This window comes from Drosophila montana, unplaced genomic scaffold (assembly GCF_035044405.1).
Source record: "Drosophila montana isolate Dmon_TW-CO22-7 unplaced genomic scaffold, ASM3504440v1 contig_778_1, whole genome shotgun sequence".
Lineage (NCBI taxonomy): Eukaryota > Metazoa > Arthropoda > Insecta > Diptera > Drosophilidae > Drosophila > Drosophila montana.
The window spans coordinates 232,076-248,965 of NW_026999074.1; the positions used below are offsets into that span (position 1 = coordinate 232,076).

Below are 16,890 nucleotides of genomic sequence, written 5' to 3' on the forward strand. Positions count from 1 at the left end.
TTCGATATATTGACTACAACATATCTTAAAGTACTCAAACAATATTATCTTAAATAAATGGTTGTAAAGTATTTAAATATTGTTGATAGCAACAACGAACCCATTTGAACACATTTTGTTAACAACCCCACTGTGCGTTGACGGCGGCAGCAGCAGCAGCAGCAGCAACACCAGCAGCAAACAGGAAAATCCGCACGACGATGCCACACACAAATTCAGTTCAATGCGAAATTGTGAATGAGCCAGACGGCGAATTTCTTGCGACGAAATGAGGCAAAACTCTCGTAACGGAATATCGCGAAATACTATTCGTAATAAGTGCAAATGAAATGTGGTTGTGTTTTATGTTGCACAGTTGAGCTGCGCCACGACCTTCGGCAGTGAAAGACACAAGCCAAGTGCGACTGCCAAGCGGAAGGACAGTTGCCAAGAGCTAATTGACTGCAACAAGATCAAGATTTATGCACGCGTGCAACTTGGCTACCAACTACTGAAACGTGGCTAAAAACAGTGTCAATTGCAGATTGATTTGCGGTGTTTGAGTGTCGGGCTAAACGGTTTGCAACAAGCCTTTAACAATTAATTGGCCAAATCGCGTGTGCATCTCTGAGATACAAAACGTGCTGCCGCAGACATACGACGATAGTGAAGTGTGCGCGCAGCTGCAACGGCTGCAGCTTTTGCAACTGCCGCAACCGCCGCAACTGGCAGAAACCAAAACTCATCGTCTCCCAAGTGGCAACGGGTGAAATTTTTCGTGACAAATTTGCGAAATTTGGAAAATTTGCAAAACTGAAGTGCAAATCACAGCTTGTTCGCGCAAATTGCCGGCGCTTGTTTAACACTCTTAACAGCAAGCCGAAACTCAAGCCCAAATTCAATTGCAATTTCAATTGCAAACTAAACGCAAACTCAATCTGAATTGCAATTGCAATTCATGCCACGGCAAATAGTTGAGTGAGTATCGCGCGCATTGCCATTGCGCAATTTATAAGCGCCATGCCTTGGACTCAGATTTAGCTCTTAAGTATCTGTTCATTTTACATTTAGTTGACAGTGATTAATCTTAACATTTGCATTTGAAATGCAAATGCCGTGCGAAAAATCAAGCAATTAATTCAAATGATTGCCACATATTTGTGTATCTATTTCACTGGCTAATACAGTTTATTTAACTATTGTGTCTTAAATGTTGTCGAAAGTTCAAAGTTGTTTACCAAATTAATTTACAGCACACAGCTAACACTTTTGAACTCAGAATGCAATTTGAAATGCGTCTAAATCATTTTGAATTGTTCATTGAAATTTCCATATGCATTTCGAGCTTCTGAAAACTTTCATTTGTAATTTATGTGCGTGTTTTGGATCGAGGCGGCAAAAGTGGAAGCATATTGGTTTTTTGATCAAATACGCATGTTGGCATATATATAAAAATTGTTGGTGCAAAGGAGAATTTGTGAAATTTGCAATCAAGTATGTGGCGAAGCAAAAGAAAATACTTTGTTATATATGCTAATATACATTAATATTTTAGAAAATTGAGGCTGATTAAAAAACTTATCAAACAGCCAAATCAAACAAGGCTTTTGGTTTAAATCCGATGCAAGTGATGGATAAAGTGTTGTCTTAGTTTGGGGGGTAACTATATCCTATACTTACAAAACCGAGACCTTAAGACTATTTACATATAATAGCGTAATTTCCATGGTTTAAATATTTAGTTAGCTGGCTCGAGCTCTGGGCTTTGATGTATATTCTAAAAAAACCAATACTGTTTTAAAATAGCTCAGGTTGCCAAATAACAATATAGGTTTGTTTTATTATAATATAAGCGGGTATTGCCCGGCCTTGCCCGTGGAACGTTGCGTGCTAAAATTTTTAGATATTACCTTTCCACTATTAACTTCTATTTAAAAATATGTTCTAAGTACATCGAATAAAGAACCAAGTGTTGGAATTAATAGTTTCCACACATGTAAGACTTGCGGTGAGAATCTTGAAGTTGAAGAATAAACTTTCATTAATTAAGCCTTTGGCCCGCATTTGCAACCCAAGAGCGTATCAAATAAATTCTCACAAACATCTTTGAAAATGATTTTGAAGCCGATTGGATGGTAAGCAAAAAACTTTCATACAACCATTTTCCGCCAATTTACCAATGTTGCGGGTGGCATTTCCCAAATCTCTGAAACACATAAGTTCTTATGTAGAGCTTTGAAAATAAGTTTCATGCAAATCGGAAAAAACTTAAAACTTCACCAAAAAAATCTTTGAAATGCCTTTTCAATCGAGGAAGCTCTGAGTCTGCGAAAAATGTGAAACACGTCTCAAATGATTTTTTATGTGGATCGTTGGAAATGAATTTGAGGGCGAAACGTCACCCACCAAATCTTTGACCCCCATTTCCACCAAGGAGGGATGGATATTCAAAAAGTGCAAAACACCCCTCAAATGAATTTGAACAAAGATCTTTGAAATTGAGTTCGCGATTTTTCCACACATGCGGGTGGAGTTTCCCGAAACCTCGTCTTAACGTGCACCTTCATCACATAAGGTAACTACAGTGTGAATTTCAGCTTCCTAGCTCTTACGTTTTGGGCTGTGCATTGATCACCAATTAGTCAGTCAATAAGGCAGTGAGTCAGTCAGTCAGGACAAACAGTTTTATATATAGAGATACATCGAACACTGCACTGGATGGTGCTGGCCTCAGAAATATTTGTAAATATTAATTTTATATGATTTATTTAACATGATAGGAAAATTTTAACAAAGGACTAATATTATTTGTAGAAGTCATTTATTTTTTTTTTTACTGTAAAGAGAGAAAAACATTTTATAGGAATATATATTTATGTATCAAATAAAATAAAATAACAAGAGCTTGCTAAATAATTAAAGCACATACAATTTTCTTACTTTGATTTAAACATATTCAAACTAAAATATTCAATAGAGAAAACCGGCAAATGTCCTTTACTTAAAGCATGCAAATGATAAAGTTTCCCCAACTTGGTCAATATTTTCAGTTCATTTGGTCAGACAGAAGCAAATAGTTTATAATCTGTGACCAGAACTGTGTAAAACTGTGGCTTTGAAACAGTAACAAACTCTCAGCTAAAAATAGACTGAAGTTTTATAATTTGTTGGCAATTAATTAAAAATAATGGATGAGGGCAATGCTGCTAAATATCCAAAAAGTTCAATGAGAGTGATGAGGGATCTATAAATTTCTAGTTCTTGCTCCACATAAAGCCAGCTCAAGGCAAAGACAAATTAAGGAAACTGCACACTTTCCAGCCAAATGCAGAAAAAGCCAGCAAATAGAAAAACTTTTTAACCCAAAAAATCCAAGTGCGGGCGCCGAAGTTCAAATGTCAGTTATGGATAGACTAAAACTTTAAGCCCTACCCCTGTCACTGTCACTGCCCCCAATATCATGTGTCTATGTGGGTCAGTTTGCTGTCTAGATTGTGATTGATCTGCGTTTAATGCCGTTTTGTTGCTGAACGGAAGCGTAAAAATGGTTCGCTTTGAGCGATGACACGCACAAATCTCTGCCCAGAGGTTTTTGAGAGTTGGAGGTCTTGAAAGCTAGCCAGGAGCTCTGAGTATTGGCGGGGTTGTTATGCGATACACATGCTCGACATATTTATGAAGTTGTTAGCTGGACAGCGATACCCACATGCAATACGAACCCGGCAGCATATGCGAAGTTGTTCTTTCAATTTTTAACAGGCGCCTCTTGTACGCAGAACAACACACACACACACTCACACACACACACACACACACACACACACACACACACACACACACACACACACACACACACACACACACATACACACACATACACACGCACTCACATACTCACACGCACACGCAGGCCAAGCTAATCATGTGGTTTTTTATGCAACACAAGGGTCTAAAGCGGCAGCTTGTTGTGTGTGCGTGTGTTAAAGTGTGTAAGCGTGGTCGTGTGTGGTAATGTTGATAGGCCGAGCACTGATTTACGGCAGCTGTAAAATGCGCATAAATGTGGCATCAAGCATGAAAAACGGGCATTCCCAAAAACGTTTTCTCCTTAATTACACTATGCAGCATTTACTTAGGGTCACTTTTGGAATCTAATGGAGCATATCTTAACAGATTATAAAGATGCGTAAAAAAGAAAAACTGTTCAATAAGCTTTGGCATAAAAATATAACGTTCGGTTAACATTTTCCGAATGCCTCAAGGAATCAGATTAGTTTGCTTTTTATTTACCATTTTCCGGAATAAGCCACACTATAAAAAGACATAACATAAGCTTGATAAGCAGCCACTCAAGTTGAAAAATTAAAGCCGAGCAGTGAGCATTGAGCAGAGTCAATTCTCAGCAGCTATGGCAGTTGCTTAGATGAATGCAGCAGAAATACCAGCCAGGATAACGTATGAATGAGCATACCCATACTTATAATCATAACCACACGCATATACACAGTAATATACGCATAAAGAAATATAAATGCGTATGTGTAAAATTGCAAATGGCATTTGTATCTAAGTATTTTCCATTTGCTTTGGCATTTTTCATTTTTGTGATTTTCAATTTCCAATGCTTGGCCCTGGCATATTTCATGCATATTTGCTCGGCATGCTGATTATGTTATTGTGACATAGCCTTCGCTAACAGATTTAGCAGCTACTTACGAGACCCTTCCACCCATTCTTCTCTTGGCGGAACTTGGTTTGCTATTCGTGCGACAAATTCGTTTTCAATAAATTGAAGCACAATAAAAACTGTTTTAAAGCCTCAACTGATTTGTATTCTTACTTTTTTGCCATTTTCTGTTTCTGTTAGGCAATTACTTGACAAATTTTACATGTCATTGACTTCACAGCTGACTGACAATAACAGAAAATAGTCTATTATGCAACCCACATCACGCACACACATAAGAATGTATACAGTATATACAAACATCTACTATTAAATCGGGCCAATTCTGTCCGCCAGTCTGTCTATCAGCTCGTATTGCTCGCAACTTCCGCCAAATTTTATCACAGACCATAGAAATGCGCTCAACTTGAATCTGTCAGTGATTTGTGACACCTAATTGAATTTTTCGTACAATCTATTTGCTGCCTTAGTGCCGTCGAGGCGCTCTTTTAAATTAAGTGTAGTCAATTTATTTATTCAAGTTAAATCGTTGAAAAAAGAATGAATTAAGCGAACTTGGCCCTATATATCTCTATCAAAAAATACTTTATTTTATTTACTTAATTCAATTTTAAATATTTAAAAAATTAGTTTTTCGTTTACACCGAATTTTGCTTTTGTATTTTATTCGGACAATTTTGTTTTATTAATTTTATCAGCCACTTTGGCAGCAACGCCACAATATTCAAGGCAGCTGGCCAAAAAAAATTAAAACAATTTCAATTAAGGTTTTGTAATGTATATGCATATAGAAGCTTTTCAATCTATGCTAATTGCTCTGTGTCAGCAAGCACGAAAATACAAATTTGCAGAGGCAAAAAATAAATGCAACACGTCAAATAGTTGTTAGTGTGCTGGAGCATCCATTTGGCAAAAGTGTGAAACAAAAGATGGGAGGATTATATTTCAATATTCTAACAAAAAATTGGTATGAGAAGAAAAGCAAAAAAGAAATTGTTTTTAAATTAATATCAAAGCAGTTGAAATATGTTCTAAACATTGATGATATTTGAGATACATTTAAGCAAGTATTATTTTGTTCGTACGTTTAGTTAATATATTATTGAAACTTAAAACAAATTGTAATCAAATTATCTTGCACAATTATTTATATTAGGATTCTTCCAGATCTCTAAGATATTCACATAGTTATATGAACGTGCTCTTAATTATATTAATAAGACCAACTTAAAGACTTAATCATCCTTGAATAGTGCTAAAACAAAACGCGTCATTGATAAATTCCATAAAACAATATCTTCGAAAAATTTTTTTGGGGTTTTGGTTACAAAGATTTCACAAGAGATTTTTTATATAAAATTTTGTTGTTATCAAATGAAAAGCGTAAAACAGACTATTCATAATACTCAGAAAATCAACACACTTCGTTCATTCCATTCATTGGTTTGATTTATTAAATTCTCTCAATGGTGTTTTTCAGAAAACCAAAAAAACATTCCTGTGTCATCGAGAATTGGAATTAGGCTGGAGTCTAGTTGGAACAGCATTCTGTGTCGAACGCGTGTAAATTTAAATAAAAATTGTTAACAGTCTTAAATTTGGCTTATGCAGTAGCCTTACAAGGATTCCTATGCTTTACTTTTCAAGCTTGGAAAATTTATTTATAGTGGGAAAAGTCTCGTTAAACAGTAAAAAACTGACAAAATACTAAAGAAAGGCAATAGAAGTGCATAAAAAAAAGTGTAAGAAAATCACAAGTCGAAGAGAAGACAACATTTCATTGTAGACCACCGCAAATGTGCGTGTGGATGTTGCTGTTGGAGCAGCTCTGCGGCAGCTGTCAATGATTTGTTTCAACAATTTTGCCTGTCGTGTCGTTAAACGCACATAAATATTGTGATTACCAATAATGTGCCGACTGTCTGGCCGTCCAATTGTCTGGCTGTCTAACTGTCTGCTCGGGGTTTTTTTTTGGCCTTTTTTTGTGCTGTGTACGGCACTTTTTTAATGATGCCACCGCAACATTAATGGGCGGTTGTCCCAGTGGGCGTTCGCCTGAGACGAAAGTCTTTACTTTGCTGTGGTTTGCACTTTCAGACTAACGGCGAGAACATGTCTTCAAGAGATATTTTTGTACGAATTATTTAATTTTGCTCATTACATTTAATTAATGCGCTTTTAACGCGTTCGGCTTAATTATCGACTGTATTTGAGGCCAATAATCGCCGACTGACAGCTCAATGAGTATTTAAATTTTATTGGCCATGCAATTATGCAAGTTCGTAAATCGGCCGGCGCTTGACATTTCAATAATTTAATTTTTTATTATTATTGTTTCGCCATTGTTAATGGTAATATCATGTCATTTAATACGCTGAATGCATCCCAGACCCCCATGCCACCCCAGTCCGCAGACCGTGTGGGAAATGCACAAGTAATATAAATTATTTAAAAATATCACAGTTTCATGAAAAGCCACAGACGTTCAGTTGCCACTCACACTTGGCGCACACGTTAATCATACGTCGTGTGTGCCCACCCACTGGGAAAAAAACACTTGGTTTGCATATTTAACTCGTTTATTTTCGCTTTGCACAACGTCGCGTATTCGTAATTTCACATGGTAAGCACTTACTTAAGCGCAAGTCTGAGCTATGCATGTGTGAGATAAATACATTAAAAGAAGCAAGCATTTTTATGGGAATTCGCTTACATTTTCAAAAACTGTGCCTAACGTATTACCCATTACAAATTTGGCAAGCAGTCAGGTTATAGTCATAGTTGATAGCCTTTTTAAAAGACTTCTTAAAATATAACCTACATCAAGTACATAGTTTATGAGTGAATTACATTTTTAAAACTCTTATGGACAGGGATAGAAGAGTGCCAAATGCAAGATTCTGTTCCTAGAATTTTTCTTGAGCAAATTTTTAACAGGAAATAGTTATACCCCTTTTTACTTGGAAGCCCGCAGCTACCGTAGGATAAAAGTCATTTGCTGAGGCTATAAAGTCTTTAGCAAAGTATTGCTGCCCGCATGACCAAAGCCACAAATTCAAGTTTAAATGTCTCATAAATCTTGGCTTTCCAGCCAGTTTAACAGATAGCCATTGCTATAAGCCACAACATATTTCACAATTTTATCGCTGCTGTGATTAAAACACTTTTGCTTTGCCTAATTGGGCCGTGTGTGGGACAGGCCGTTCAGATAAGCGTGATGTATGTTAGCTGGCTGGTTGACTGCGTAGCCTGTGTTGCCCGTGTCAACTGAGTTTGGGTTCCATTGCTTACCAGGCTGGCGTTGTCAATAATAAACAGTGGCAGCAGAAACACCAACATTGCTATCAAAACATGGGTTGGCCAGCTGCTTCTTCAAAAATAAAACGCAAGCCACCGAACCGATGACAAAATTGCTGCCATGGAGCTCCAATGCGGACGAAAATAAGAACAATGCATCGCGACTGCAGCACAGTTTTGATAATTTTCCTGATATATGCATAAATGACGTCAGCTGCAGTGCAAAAAGAAAAGCCCCAAACGGCAACCGCTAATGGAACGACAGCTCATTAACATGTTGCACGCGTTGCAAGTGTGGCAGTCAGGCATTCAGGCAATCAACCAGTCAACAAGTCAGTCAAACCTGCTATGTAGATGGCCGCTCCCTCAGCGGCAATGCATTAAGCGAACAATTTATTTCAAAATTTATTTTTACTTGCAGCTAAAATTAAATGCATTTCATTCGCAAAATGCTTATGTTAAATACCTTTTCACTGTGCTCGTCGAATTAACTACAAATTATTGCACTTGTTTGAAATAAATATAATTATAAATAATGACAAGGCGCTCGTAACCAATATGTAGATTTCTTCATATTTTTTCATAATACCTATTTAATAAAATTTTTTTATCGATTAGTGACAACTTATCTATATAAGCTTTAAAAATAAACCCAATCTTCATATACATTTACTTTTCTATACATATTCAATATTCTCAAAAGTACCATTTGATTTTTTTATAAAGCGTCTTCCTATTAACTTTTCTCAATTTGATTTACTTTCCCATATCGCTTGCCAACTATTATGAAACCGTATGAAAAACATGAAGCTTAAGAAATATTAGAAAGAAGTATTAGAAAATGCACATTGTCAGAAGTATTGCCGTTAAGCCTTTTGTTTTTCTGATTGCCACTCGATTGCGGATCGGATAGCATCTGTTGTCTTTGGTTTACTCAATAAACTCACCTTACCATTCGTATCACTTGACTGACAGTCCGATTCGAATACAATGTTGCCGATTTATCAGCTGTTCTTCTCGCACACAAACTAAAACGAATGAATGAACTCTTTGCACAACTTATTTAAATGCAAAAATGTTAAGCAATGCGTCCTTGTTCAGTGCATCCTGGGTCTTGGTGGGTGGGTTTGTTGCGGGAGGTCGTTCTCTTTGTGAGTTTTCAAGTAACTCTTCAGATTCAGATTCAGGCAATTCCCAGAGCGTCGTCTAACATGATCTAAAGGACAATTTGATTGCATAATTCCTGGATATTGTGACTTGGCTTATTAATATTCAGAGAAAACGTTCGGATCGGTTATGAATTGGTAGCACTCGACAGGAAATTAAATTGCTTGGCTATGTCTTTTGAATGTACCTTGCTCTTCTATGGCATTTTATATGACTTCCAAGATGCATCAACAAAATCTAAGAAAAATAATTTTCTTTTTCTGTCTTGCACTTTTTGTGCTTGCAGTTATACTCTACGTATCAAACACAGTTTAAATTGAAATTAACTTTGCGATTTTATAATTGTCTGACTATGTACTTCCGTTTGTAGAAACGAAATATTGATTATTGACAATCTTTTATGTTGTCATAGATAGTACAAATTTATCATCCAGACGAATTGTACCTGCAAAAGATACTTGAATGCGTACGCAAAGACTTAAGTGCACGTGCGACACTCAATTCTATTTACATCTTTTTGATTTTGTCTATGAATAAAGTGGGGCAATCAAGGATTAGACAAGCACATCGCACATGCTCATGCTCGTATACATCGACAAACCCACAATGACACATGTGAAGGTATGCAAACAGATGCGAGAAAATGCGCTAAGCCCATATGAAAGGAGTAAAATCCTCTGAACTCCTGTCGTCGCGTACGTGTGGGGCATAGGCAACAGCACGAGTGGAAGACGAGTCAAAGACAATTCAAAGGAGCACCGCAGGAGGCAAAAGACAGTGCAATTAAGGGGCATTAGCATTAGGTGTAATGTGCTGCCGCATTAAATGACAAGATTTTTGGTTTTTGTTTTTATCACTTTTTTTTCTAACGATAATGGTTGAATGGCATTTGCAGCATTCACGTCGTTTATTGATTCGATTGCTTGGCAAAAACGAGACAAATTATTTTATACCTGAATGATTTGTGACATGTCTGGAACTTGGTTGAGTTAAAAACACGCTGTTTGCCTGAATAACTCACTGAATGACTGACAGACTGTGATTGACAACAATGTTAAGTCACACGAAAAAGGTAACGACTAGACAATACCCTGCGTTTTACTTTGTGTAAGGCAATGTAGGCAAAAGTAACACAGCTGAAAAGTATGCTATATTAACTAGTTGCAGTTAGGTGAGTCTTTTGTAGAATAATGAAGGGATAAAGTTATATAAATAATAATTGTAATGCTTAAGGTTACAAAACATTGATGTAAATTGCAGTAAATGGATGTATTTGCTTGTTTAAAAACAACTCTAAAATCTATTCTGGACAAGGGCCGAACTCAAACTCTCTTCTTCGTCTTTTTCGGTACGCTGCTCTTCTTTGGATCTAATACGTTTTTATTTTCATATATACATAATTCATAATATTTGTAGTATAGGGTATTAATGTACGCTACTTTGTGTAAGCGTTGACGCCCTCTAATTTACATTTTGGTCGTTGTCCGCACCACAGATCCGCCCTCGCACGCCCTCCTCTAATTACAGGCCTGCCAAAAAAGAAGCCAACTCACAATTGATCTGCCGTGCATCGTGTGGCAAATATATATATATATATATATATATATTTTTGATTTACCCATTGTCGATTTTTTTGGCTGCTGCTGTAGGTGTTGAGATCCATTTATCTCTTGTTTGTAGTCCCTCTATAGACATATCTGGCTCTTTCTTGGACTGTTGACTCTGTCTGCCAGTTGGTTTGTTTGGTCTTCTGTTGGCTTTGTGGCATCGCCCACGTTTCGTTCATTTCCTTTCGTGAGTTTTCAATTTCGAAGTTTTTTTTTTCCTATTCTTTGACTTGCCGGCCTGCAATCGCAACTTTTGTTTGCGTTTACTAAAATTGCTTTTCTGAAATTTGCATGTGGACTGCGAGTGGCGGTCAGACGGCGATAGTGTCGGTGTTGGTAACGGTGCTGGGTACGCTGACTGAGACACTTCCTGGCGCAACACGTGCTACATTATTCAGCATTTAATTGAATGCCTGGCTTATTTCGAATCAAGCCAATCCAATGCACTTTGATTAGGCTGCTCTGCTCTTAATTTCTGGCATACAGCGACAAATACGTCGCCAGGTTCGTTGACCAGCCACAGCAAAAGGCAGGAGCAGCAGCAACAGCACCAACTCAACCTCCACCAGCACCGCGAAAATCAACAGCAGCAGCAGCGGCAGCCGCTTCACCAGCCACTGGCAGCAGCCTCAACAGTTTTTTGATTAATTAACGCGCGACGGCCCTTTAGGCACGGCCGCAGGGGTGAGTAAGGTTCTTGGTCTGGGCTTGGCAGAACCACAAACGCATGAACTGAACGTTCGTCAAGTGATGCTCTTTTAGCTATTTTGTAGGTGAACTTTATATCATTTTATCAAATTTAATCTAACTGATACGATTGACAAAAGTGCACAATGCTTATATAATAGACAATAACAAATGCAGTGTTTTTAATGTTGTACTGGAAATCGAATAGGCCCCTAAAACGAACAAATTTAAGCAGGTTATCTTGAAAATAAAATGAATATTTGTTAATATAAGAATTATAACATAAAAATGATGAGTTTATTTTTAATGAAAATCTTAAGACAATATTTTGGGGAAGCTAACTCAATATAGGATTAAAATTTTATCATAATAATTTTTTTTTGTTAATATTAAGAATGAAACTTTTTAAACAGATATATCAGATTCTTGTGTTTTTTTTTTTAAATGAATAATAATTTAAAATGATGTTTTATTTCTTTTAGCTTTTTTCGCTGAATTTTATCTACGTTGGTTCACAGCTCCCAATTCAACTCGACTGAGTTGCGGTTGGGGCGTTTGCTATTTGCTGTATTTGTGTCTAATTAAGTCAAGTTCAAAATTCTACTTAAGATGAAAACGCGTCGCGGGCAAACTGTGTGCACCGCATAAATTATATATGCGAGGAAATTTAGTATTGTCTGTCTAACAGTCCATTTGCGTCTGTCTGCCCAACTGTCTATCTGTCAACTCATTCATCTGTCTGTCTATCTGCCTGAATTAAGGTTGGGTTGGCTTCTGGCATCTTTAAACAGGGGTTTAACTCGCGGCATAAGTTTCATGAACACCAAACGCTGCTTAGCAGCTAATCAAACAAATTATAGAATTATTGCATATTTTATAATGCTGAATAATTTTAGGGAAATGGAATAAAAATAGGTGAATAGGTAACACTAAGATGGCTTCAACTCTCGCTTGTCAGAGGAGTAGAGTTTATTATAACACAACTCATTCGCACAGAGTAACAATTAGGTGCAGTACACACCATGAATATACATAAATAATATTAATAACTTTTCGCCTGGCTAATTAATGCCCCTGGCCGATTACTTTTGTGCCAGGCTCGTACAGTCAAGTATTTGCTGAAAGCAGCATAATTTATTTATAATTGACTTAATAGTCTTGGGGGAATTGGGCGTGGTCAGACAGCATCCGGTTACGTTCAACATTAATTCAGTCATTCATTCCCATGAATTTAATTATTTCGCTTAATTTATGCCTTTGTTTTTGCTTCATCGTTCAGGTGCGAATCGTTTTAATGTAAACATTCAATAAAAGGCGCTTAAGTGCCACACCAACGCACTTGAGTGCCAGCAATGCATAACAGTTTTCCGGTTCCCAGTTTGCACTGTTTTTTGATCCTTATTTTAGTCCGCATCCATTGGCATTGGGTCTGTGGGTGGCCGCTTGACGGGCGCTTCTGCCGGCATTTAAAGTGCTCAAGTAAAGTCCATTTAATGCGCAAATAAAGCAGGCATGTCTGTGCATAGCTCAAGGCATTATTTAAGTATCAATTTACACGAGCTTGTCATTCAAATTTCAACACATATCGCTCATACGCACTGTGTGCCACTTGGCCTCGAGCCACACACATGTTGCTTTGGTAAAAAATAGCATTAGCTGTTGACATTTTGACAGACAGACGCCGATAAGCACGTAAATATAAAAAGGGCAAGTGTATTATGTGGGGGCGTGTGTGTGTGTGTGCATAGGTCGAAAATTAATAATAAATCAGCTAGGCACTCGCATGGCTTTATCAATTGCTTACTGTTATTTTGTTTTTGGTTTTGGTTTTGTCGAGCAAGCTTTAAATACAGCTAAGCATGTGGAATTGGGCAGCAGCGCCCATTTAAATGCCGCCCACACGTCTGTCTAGGCAACACGTCGTATACGCATTTTTCTTTTCTTTTATTTTGTTGCGCTTACTTTTGGTCTTTGGTTAAGTTGCTAAATAAAGTGCTGTCAGCTTATAGAGCAAAATCGTGTATTTTGCTGTTACCAAGCTGCCTAAATGTGATCCAGCTCAGACACGAGTAAGCCAAACTTTTTCTGGCACAGTCATAATCATAATGTCTGGCAATTGATAAGAGCGCAAACTTTAAATTTACCGCAGGTTGCGAATGTAAACCTAATCTCGAGTGGCATATGTTTCGATGCTATTTGGCTTACATATAATATTTAAGTATATTTGTCTAACTTTTGGCAAATGGTCACAGCCACAGCTACACACACGCATTCCAGGTGTGTGTGTGGGTGTGGGTGCCAGACAAGGACGTACCCTTGCCGGCGTCTGCTGCGGCTTCATTGTTTCTCAAACTGTTTTACAGGTGCTACAAATTTGAATATAAATGCACAAGCAACTGTGTGTAATAATAAAATAAAATGCCATTCAATGCCGCTCGTCGACAGACGCGTCGGCATTTTGGTCACTGGGGACACCAAACGAAGCACAGACCAGGACGAAGATGCTGCAAAAGTTTCCAAGGAGCGGGAAACCTGCAAGTTTTAAATTTCGTTGCGCCGCCTACTTGGTATGTAAATAGCTGAGAATAGGAAAAATTGTTCGACAGGCAGATACTTAAACTATTTGGAGCCAGTTAACAATAGTATAAACTCAAACGACTTCAAGTGTGCTATACAAAATTAATCCAAGTAAGCTAAAAATTTTGTTGTTAGCTCCTTTACTTCTCAGTTTCAATATACCCTTTTGTGTGTTGGCTTACAGCGTATAAATACATTTCATTTGCTGTTACCATCGAGACAGCAAAATGGGCTGCCTTTGGCCATAGGCAAGGCATTTAAGTAAATACATACCAAAATTTTACAAAAGGCTTTGTTTCGAATTACGTGCGACTATTTCTGTCTGTCATTTAGATTTAAAATTAGTGGCTACTTAAGATGCGCGACAGACCCATTAACAGGCTGTAGGCCAGACTAATTTTGTCTGGCATTTTCCATGAGACTATTTTGATATTAAGTAATTGAAAATCAGCTATAAAATAAGACGATTGATTAGACTCAATTTGAGCTGTTTGGAATAAATGAAAGCAGCATCTCGGAAAATTGTCGAATTTGAAAACCATTTTCGATTTTATTGGTAAGGTGATAAAAAGACTATTGTTTAACAAAGTCTCCTTTCCACAACCTATGGTGCCATCAAGTGTGGCTCAAGCATTTCATCCGATTTGGATTCCCAGGAGAGTTGTTATGTAGTTTTATGAAATATGATGTTGTGATTGCATTGAATTTTCTTAAACCATTAAAATCTATTTGAGGCATTAAAAGGCAACGTAAGCGAAGTTATATTTTTAAAGCAATTATGATTTGTTTCTTACTATTATAAATGTTCTACCATTATCCAACAGTTGATATCCATTTGTATCCTTACTTAAATCTGTTGCCTGATTTGGCCTTAAAAGCTTTTAAGTGACTAAACATTTTTGTCTACCAGATTGAATGCAAGCATAAAGTTTTGAAGAGCTCTGCACGTCTGATGAAAAAAACAAAGTCAAGTTAGAAATGTCATCTTATCCGCAGATACGGTTTTTTCTTTTGTTTGACTGTCAGCTAGTTCAAATATGAGAGAAAAACAAAGAACTGTTGCAGTTAATATGTTCATTTTTGTGGAATCACTTGCAAGTCTCCATGGCTTACTCGACTGCCAATTATCCTTTATGTGGCAAGCACACGTCACGCTCCATAAAATTGAAATGAAATACTAAATTTGTGTCGTTACTGTGCTGATTGCCATGAACTGCAATTGCACATATGACGCAAAAGTCTAAGGGGGCAAAAAGGAGATCTTGCAATGGCCCCAACCATAAACATAACGCAAACAGCACAAAACAGCGCATAAGTTAAAACAAATAGGGAAACAATACAACAACAGATACAACGTGGACAAATAAAAGCTGACCCAATAAAGTTTCTGCCGCTGCTAGTATTTTTGCAGTAAAATCAATTTTTCATTTCGTGGCAGCCTGGCGACGCCACGCCGTGTCCTGCGACTGCTCGACAATTGTGACTGGGTGCGTTAAAGCCAAGCGCTGCAGCAGACAACGTAATGGCTTATATGTAATAGCGGTCACAATCAACAGCGAAAACAAAACAAAACATAAATATGCTGCAAGTGGCAGTAAAGTCATGTGTAAGTGGCAGCAGCAGATGCTGCACTCGGATTTTATGACGCATCGCAACGTTGCACAAACTTTCAGCCAAAGTTGTCGCAACCAACAAAGGCGAAATTGTCTGCTCTTAAAACTGTGAGATAGTCAGATTGCCAAATTGTCGGATCTGTGTGGCAAACGCCTGCATTGTTGACACACTCAACCATTTGTCTCCCCTTGTCTATTTTTTTTTTCTTTTTAAAGCTGTTCATTTGCTAAAGGCAACAAAACAGCTGGAAAAAAGGCTCCTGGATGTATTTAAGCGCTTTTTGCACTGATTTATCCCATCAAAGAAAATGCTGCTAGCGCCAGTTGTGGCAACAACACTCGACAAGAAATAAGCCAAAGTCTGTGCCAGGAAATATAAACTAAGCAAAAAAAAAAGTGTCACAGCACAAAAATTTGGCATCTTATAGTCTGAAGCTGTCTGCATTTTGGCTGACAGCTTAGTCAAAATATGCCAATCAAATTGAGCCAAAGCGCATAGCAAAACAACAAAAAAATCAAATGCTCAATGGCGGCTTGGCACCAACTCGTGTCGAGGCCATGAATAGCAGCTTTGACTGATATTTCATATATTTTGCATGCAAATTAAAGGCGCATTAACACAAACAGCAGCAGCAACAATAGCCTTAAACTTAAATGCCAAACTGATTATGCAAAGTCCAAATGGGTTGAGACGATTATGTCTTTGAAGGGATTTCCCAGATTTACATATGCATATAGCAACTACTTATAAAGAAATATATAGTCTGCGGATTTGCATAGGCAATTTTGAAAAAAGAAACAAAAAAATTTACTTCCAAATACTAAAAAAAAGATATAAAGTTTTTTATAAAAATGGAAATAACCCAAGAGAAACGAGGCATCTATAAATCTAGGCAGTCTGCCATTCAGTATCTGATTGGATCTTTGCATCAGAGCATTTATTTCAGTAAGCATATGGCATCATATTTGTATTTAGGATCAAATCAATAAAAAGGTTACGGTATTTTAGACCTAGGTAGTGAGTTTTAGTATGATTATTTTTATATCTTTACTTTTATTATACTCTTATATTCTTCTTAAATTATTTTTAAAATTAAAAATAAAGTTCCAAAATAACGCAAGCAGTAAGATAAAAATAAAAAGGCATATTTTATTTAATAAATTAAATAAATACGCATTGTAAAAACAAAATAAACAAAAATCCAAACTGTGGTATTAAAATAACCCTTTAACATTCTTGGATTGTGCCTGCTTGCCCAATTAAAAAATATTTACC

General features: G+C 37.1%; 1 protein-coding gene across 2 annotated transcripts in view; it reads left to right on the forward strand.

Moving 5' to 3' along the window:
- The first annotated feature begins 802 nt into the window (after window positions 1-802).
- Window positions 803-16,890, forward strand: part of CCAP-R (Crustacean cardioactive peptide receptor) — a 43,212-nt gene continuing 27,124 nt past the window's right edge. For both annotated transcript variants that reach the window (XM_064698434.1, XM_064698435.1), the window contains exon 1: window positions 803-957. The gene's annotated coding sequence lies outside the window, so the exon portion shown is untranslated. The remainder of the gene's footprint in view (window positions 958-16,890) is intronic.